This window comes from Oncorhynchus clarkii, chromosome 12 (genome assembly GCF_045791955.1).
Source record: "Oncorhynchus clarkii lewisi isolate Uvic-CL-2024 chromosome 12, UVic_Ocla_1.0, whole genome shotgun sequence".
Lineage (NCBI taxonomy): Eukaryota > Metazoa > Chordata > Actinopteri > Salmoniformes > Salmonidae > Oncorhynchus > Oncorhynchus clarkii.
The window spans coordinates 84,863,261-84,870,247 of record NC_092158.1 but is presented as its reverse complement, the minus strand read 5'-3'; positions in this window follow the sequence as shown (position 1 = coordinate 84,870,247).

The window sequence follows — 6,987 nt, the reverse complement described above, 5'->3', positions numbered from 1 at the left end:
GGAACACAATCATGAAGTGGAACGACATTTATTGGATATTTCAAACTTTTTTAACAAATCAAAAACTGAAAAATTGGGCGTGCAAAATTATTCAGCCCCTTTAAGTTAATACTTTGTAGCGCCACCTTTTGCTGCGATTACAGCTGTAAGTCGCTTGGGGTATGTCTCTATCAGTTTTGCACATCGAGAGACTGACATTTTTTCCCATTCCTCCTTGCAAAACAGCTCGAGTTCAGTGAGGTTGGATGGAGAGCATTTGTGAACAGCAGTTTTCAGTTCTTTCCACAGATTCTCGATTGGATTCAGGTCTGGACTTTGACTTGGCCATTCTAACACCTGGATATGTTTATTTTTGAACCATTCTATTGTAGATTTTGCTTTATGTTTTGGATCATTGTCTTGTTGGAAGACAAATCTCCGTCCCAGTCTCAGGTCTTTTGCAGACTCCATCAGGTTTTCTTCCAGAATGGTCCTGTATTTGGCTCCATCCATCTTCCCATCAATTTTAACCATCTTCCCTGTCCCTGCTGAAGAAAAGCAGGCCCAAACCATGATGCTGCCACCACCATGTTTGACAGTGGGGATGGTGTGTTCAGCTGTGTTGCTTTTACGCCAAACATAACGTTTTGCATTGTTGCCAAAAAGTTCAATTTTGGTTTCATCTGAACAGAGCACCTTCTTCCACATGTTTGGTGTGTCTCCCAGGTGGCTTGTGGCAAACTTTAAACAACACTTTTTATGGATATCTTTAAGAAATGGCTTTCGTCTTGCCACTCTTCCATAAAGGCCAGATTTGTGCAATATACGATTGATTGTTGTCCTATGGACAGTCTCCCACCTCAGCTGTAGATCTCTGCAGTTCATCCAGAGTGATCATGGGCCTCTTGGCTGCATCTCTGATCAGTCTTCTCCTTGTATGAGCTGAAAGTTTAGAGGGACGGCCAGGTCTTGGTATATTTGCAGTGGTCTGATACTCCTTCCATTTAAATATTATCGCTTGCACAGTGCTCCTTGGGATGTTTAAAGCTTGGGAAATCTTTTTGTATCCAAATCCGGCTTTAAACTTCTTCACAATAGTATATCGGACCTGCCTGGTGTGTTCCTTGTTCTTCATGATGCTCTCTGCGCTTTTAACGGACCTCTGAGACTATCACAGTGCAGGTGCATTTATACGGAGACTTGATTACACACAGGTGGATTGTATTCATCATCATTAGTCATTTAGGTCAACATTGGATCATTCAGAGATCCTCACTGAACTTCTGGAGAGAGTTTGCTGCACTGAAAGTAAAGGGGCTGAATAATTTTGCACGCCCAATTTTTCAGTTTTTGATTTGGTACAAAAGTTTGAAATATCCAATAAATGTCGTTCCACTTCATGATTGTGTCCCACTTGTTGTTGATTCTTCACAAAAAAATACAGTTTTATATCTTTATGTTTGAAGCCTGAAATGTGGCAAAAGGTCGCAAAGTTCAAGGGGGCCGAATACTTTCGCAAGGCACTGTACTTATTAACACCCTTTATAAAACTGTACAGTCTAACCCTCTTCTTTATAATATGATAATATATGCCATTTATAAAGGCTACTGGTGGAAAACCCTTTCCATTCACTGACTCGTCGACAGTCATTCCGGTTCAGTAACATCCATTTGTTCTCTCTCTGCACTTTATGAACAGCCATTAAGTAAAATTAGCCTTCACTCTGTTTTTATTGCATGAGTTGTAATTGCTTAATGACAGATAGTCTAATGTTCTCTGGAGCTCTTGTAGTGATTAAGGCTGCTGCTCCGTTCACAAGTTTGTGTTTACTTATCTTCCTGAATCTATATTATATTTATTTCATCTACAAACATATAAAATATTTGCTGGATATAAGTTTTGAATATAGCTGCTACCACCCCCTACCTGCCTTTTTATTCTAAGTAATAATATTCACTATCTAAACGTCGTCTTCATAACAGACATCGATGCGGGCGTAGATTGTATCAAGAAGTAAAAAATGGGAGACTAGCGAATGCACTTTTCTTTTTCTTTTTTCATTGCTTGATATTTTGAGGGCTACTGTATTGTATAGAATTCGGGGGGTTGTTGGTCCTGTCTGGTATGAAACCAGCAACTCCCATGCTGGGCATGTACACTACTGTAGCTGCAGTGCCAAGAGGACTAGCCCTCTTGGCAGTGGCCGTAGTATGTGTATCACAGGGTTGCTACAATGTGTTTATTGAACTCTGCGCTACATATACTCTACAAGTATTATGATCAGTATTATTTCTAAAATTATCTATTGTGTATGTGTAGAAAATGATACAGAACTGTAGTTATTGTCTATAGAAATGCATTGCCATGGCATGGTTGCTCGCATGGCACTTTTATTTTCAAGGAAATGGCTATTTACCTTGTCTGGTGAATGTGGTGGATTGGGTTGGCCCAAATGGTATATCTACAAATAAATACATAATTTCAGGATTTTATTGCATGAGGATGCCTGTGCATCTCTGACTGTATATCTGCATTATATGTCAATAAGATGTACAAACTCTTACAGGTACAGATACTGTCATTCTGAAATTGCTACAAATAAAGCTATTTTCAAGTCATTTTTCTTTGCAGTTTTCATTTTCCATTCACTGTCTGTCAAACCTTTCCCACTTATAGGCTTTATTCTATTGACGTAACGAGAATGTTAAAACTTGCTGTATGTGCTCACCCACTGGGCAAACCACTTAATTTATTTATTTATTTAACCAGGTAGGCCAGTTGAGAACAAGTTGTCATTTACAACTGCAACCTGGCCAAGGTAAAGCAAAGCAGTGCGACACGAACAACAACACTGAGTCATTTCAACGTGGAAAATGTGGGTAATTTTTGGATGAGATGTTGATCAATGAGATTTCAACCATTATTGACCCGCTCAAAAAGAGAGCCAGAAGTTTGTTGAATTCACAATGTGTTATCACTATGCATTCAACCATCTAAAAGCACAACCAAATTCTAATGGAAAAACAATGTGGGATTTTTGGTTTAGTTGTCATCTAAATGTGTTATCACTGCACTTTCAACCATTGAAAGGGACAACAAAGTTGAAATGGAAACACAATGTCAGATATTTTGTATTTATACAGCAATGTGATATCACTGTGCTTCATCTAATAGCACAACCAAATGACCTGAATTGCAGTTGAGGTTACATTAAAGTACATAATACAAGTGATCAATGCTGTTTGAGATTTTGTGCAGATATTTATATTGTGGATCTCCACCTCCGACCTTTGCCTGCCATCTTGAAATTCTATGATTACATAATAAGACTTTTATAGTTATAGTACCCGCAAAATGTGGCCACCGTTACATTAGTCTGTATTACAAAAGTCATATCGAATTGTGTTAGGTTGAAAACGCAACTATATATCAACATTTAAAAGAGATTGTCACGACTTCTACCGAAGTCGATGCCTCTCCTTGTTCGGGCGGTGTTCGGTGGTCGACGTCACCGTTCTTCTAGCCATCGCCGATCCATTTTTCATTTTCCATTTGTTTTGTCTCGTTTTCCCACACACCTGGTTCTCATTGTCCCTCATTATGTGTTGTGTATTTAACCCTCTGTTTCCCCCATGTCTTTGTGTGGTATTGTTTATCTGTTTTGATGTATACTCATGTTAGTCTGGCTGCGCTGGGTTATATATACCCGTTTTGTATTTCGTGTTCATTGTGCCGTGTGCTTTTGGTTCGCCTGAATAAAAGGCTCTGTGTGCTACCAAATACCTGCACAGCCTGACTCCCTTGCAGCCACCTACGCATACCTGACAGATGTATCTAATGCTTGGACAGTTACATATGAGCCACTGCCTTAATTGTAGTATTTAACTTACATTTTTTGTTAAGTTGGAGACGTGAATCCAAAATAATTTAACTTATTAACAGGACTAAATCAAACTTTAAATGTCCTATTTAACTTAGATATTTGGTTGAAATGGAGACGTGAATCCAACATAATTCATTATTAACTTAAATTTGACATCAACCAAAGCATGAAACACATGCATTTATTTTTTATTATAACCCTGGTTTGAATTGAAACAAGAGCTGTTGATGACTTGACAAATTCTATATAGGCCTAAATAGTATCATTGACTTATAGAGTATGGTTATATTTTATTTGCTCTATTAAACCTACCCTTTGGATTGACTTCAATAGCAACGTGAATCTATTTAGTTATTAAGATATATCTCTAATCATTCTGATGATAGCATATTGGTAGTAGTCCGTGACAAAGCTAAGCAGGGTTGAACTTGGTTAAAACCCTGGATGGGAGATCAAATTGATAGCGGAAGATCAACTCTCCAGTAGGAGGTTGTGGATATAACATTGAAGATATGACGTGTTTCAAAGGTACAAATCTAACATACAGTATGTTATACAAGATTTGTCTGTTTAACATTTGTTACCATAAGGACAATTCTGTGGTTGAAACAGTTTACGTTGATAACTTTTTGTAAAAACAAATATTTTCCACATCACAATATGTTGACAAATTACATTGAAACAATGTTGATTCATCCAGTTTGTGTCCAGTGGGCAGAATCAATACCTGATACATGTGAGGTTGAGAAAATATTATACAATACAGCTTTATTGGCCATATGTTACAGCAAACAACAAAAATGTGTCTCCTGCTCTGTACATGTATGTGTACATCACCACATACAATTTGAGATGAGCACAGGGTCAAGCTGCAGTGCATCCATCCCTGGATGGAGAGTGAGGTTAAGGACCTTGCTCAAGGGCTCAACTGTAGGGGAATAGCTTGAGGATGTGAACCCAGCAACCCTCCAGTTGCCGGATCAATTCTTCCCTTCTTCCAGCACCCGGCCCGGGATACCAACTCAACACTTTTCGGCTACAGGTCCAACTCCTGCTGGGCTACCTATAACAGTTGAATGAACTTTGGTTCATCTGCATTTGCATGTTTTAACGTTGCAGCTATATACATTCCCCTACATATTTATTTAGACAGTGAAGATAAAACATTTACATTTAGCTCTATACTCCAGCATTTTGGATTACAGATCAAATGTCTTTTTATTTGAGGGTATTTTCAAACATATCTGTTTTACGGTTTAGAAATTATTGCACTTTATATATCTAGTCCCCTCCATTTGAAGGTGTCATAAGTATTTGGACAAATTTACTGATATTGTAATCAATTAACTTACAAGTTTAATATTTCGTCCCATATTACTAGGAGGCAATGACTACATCAAGCTTGTGACTCTACCAACTTGTTAGATGGATTTGTAGTTTTTTTTGGTTGTGTTTCAGATTATGTTGTGCCCAATAGAAATGAATAGTAAATAATGTATTGTGTCATATCGGAGTCACTTTTAGTGTAAATAAGAATATTATATGTTTATGAACACTTCTACATTAACGTGGATGCTGCCATGATTACAGATAATCGTGAACATTGCACACTCACTGGACACTACCCACACATACTTCCACTGACGCTCCAACACACATACACACACTAAATACACTCAAAGACACAAACCCCCCACACACATGCATATTGACGCCCCACATACACACACTGCACATACACTGCTTCTACTCTGTTATTATCTATCTTGATTGCCTAGTCACTTTTACCCCAACCTAAATGTACATACACTATACAGTGCATTCAGAAAGTATTCAGACCCCTTGACTTTTTCCACATTTTGCTACGTTACAGCCTTATTCTAAAATAGACGTTTAAAACATGTTTACCTCCTCAATCTACACACAATACCCCATAATGACAAAGCAAAAACAGTTTTTTATTTTGCAAATGTATTACAAATAAAGAACTGAAATATCACATTTATATAAATATTCAGACCCTTTACTCAGTACTTTGTTGAAGCACTTTTGGCAGCAATTTCAGCTTAGAGGTGGTTGTCCTTCTGGAAGGTTTTCCTATCTCCACAGAGGAACTCTGTCAGAGTTACCATCGGGTTCTTGGTCACCACCCTGACCAAAGCCCTTCCCCCCCGATTGCTCAGTTTGGCCGGGCGGCCAGCTCTAGGAACGTCTTGGTGGTTCCAAACGTCTTCCATTTAAGAATGATGGAGGCCACTGTGTTCTTTGGGACCTTCACTTCAATGCTTCATATATTTTTTGGTACCCTTCACCAGATCTGTGCCTCAACACAATCCTGTCTCGGAGCTCTACGGACAATTCCTTCGTTGTTTTTTCCTTGTTTTTTTCTCTGACATGCACTGTCAACTGTGGGATCTTATATAAATAGGTGTGTGCCTTTCCAAATCATGTCCAATCAATTGAATTTACCACAGGTGGACTCCAATCAAGTTGTAGAAACATCTCAAGGATGATTAATGGAAACGCACCTGAGCTCAATTTTGAGTCTCATAGCAAAAGGTCTGAATACTTCTGTAAATAAGGTATCTGTTTTTTGTATGTAATACATGTTGTAACATTTCTAAAAATCTATCATTATGGGGTATTGTGTGTAGATTCATGAAGAAAATGATCGAAAAAAATATTTTATCCATTTTAGAATAAGGCTGTAACGTAGCAAAATGTGGAAAAAGGGAAGGGGTCTGAATACTTTCTGAATGCACTGTATATACCAATGTATGTGGACACCCCATAAAAATTAGTGGATTTGGCTTTTTCAGCCACACAGCCACGCAATCTCCATAGACAATCATTGGCAGTAGAATGGCCTTACTGGTCAGTGACTTTAAACATGGCACATTCATAAGATGCCACCTTTCCAACAAGTAAGTTTGTCAAATGTCTTCTATGCTAGAGCTGCTAAGGTCAACTTTAAGTGCTGTTATTGTGAAGTGGAAACGTCTAGGAGCAACAACTGGTCAGCCGTGAAGTGGTAGGCCACACAAGCTCACAGAACGGCACAGCCGAGTGCTGAAGCGCGTAGTGCAAGAAATTGTCTGTCCTAAGTTGCAATGCTCACTAACAA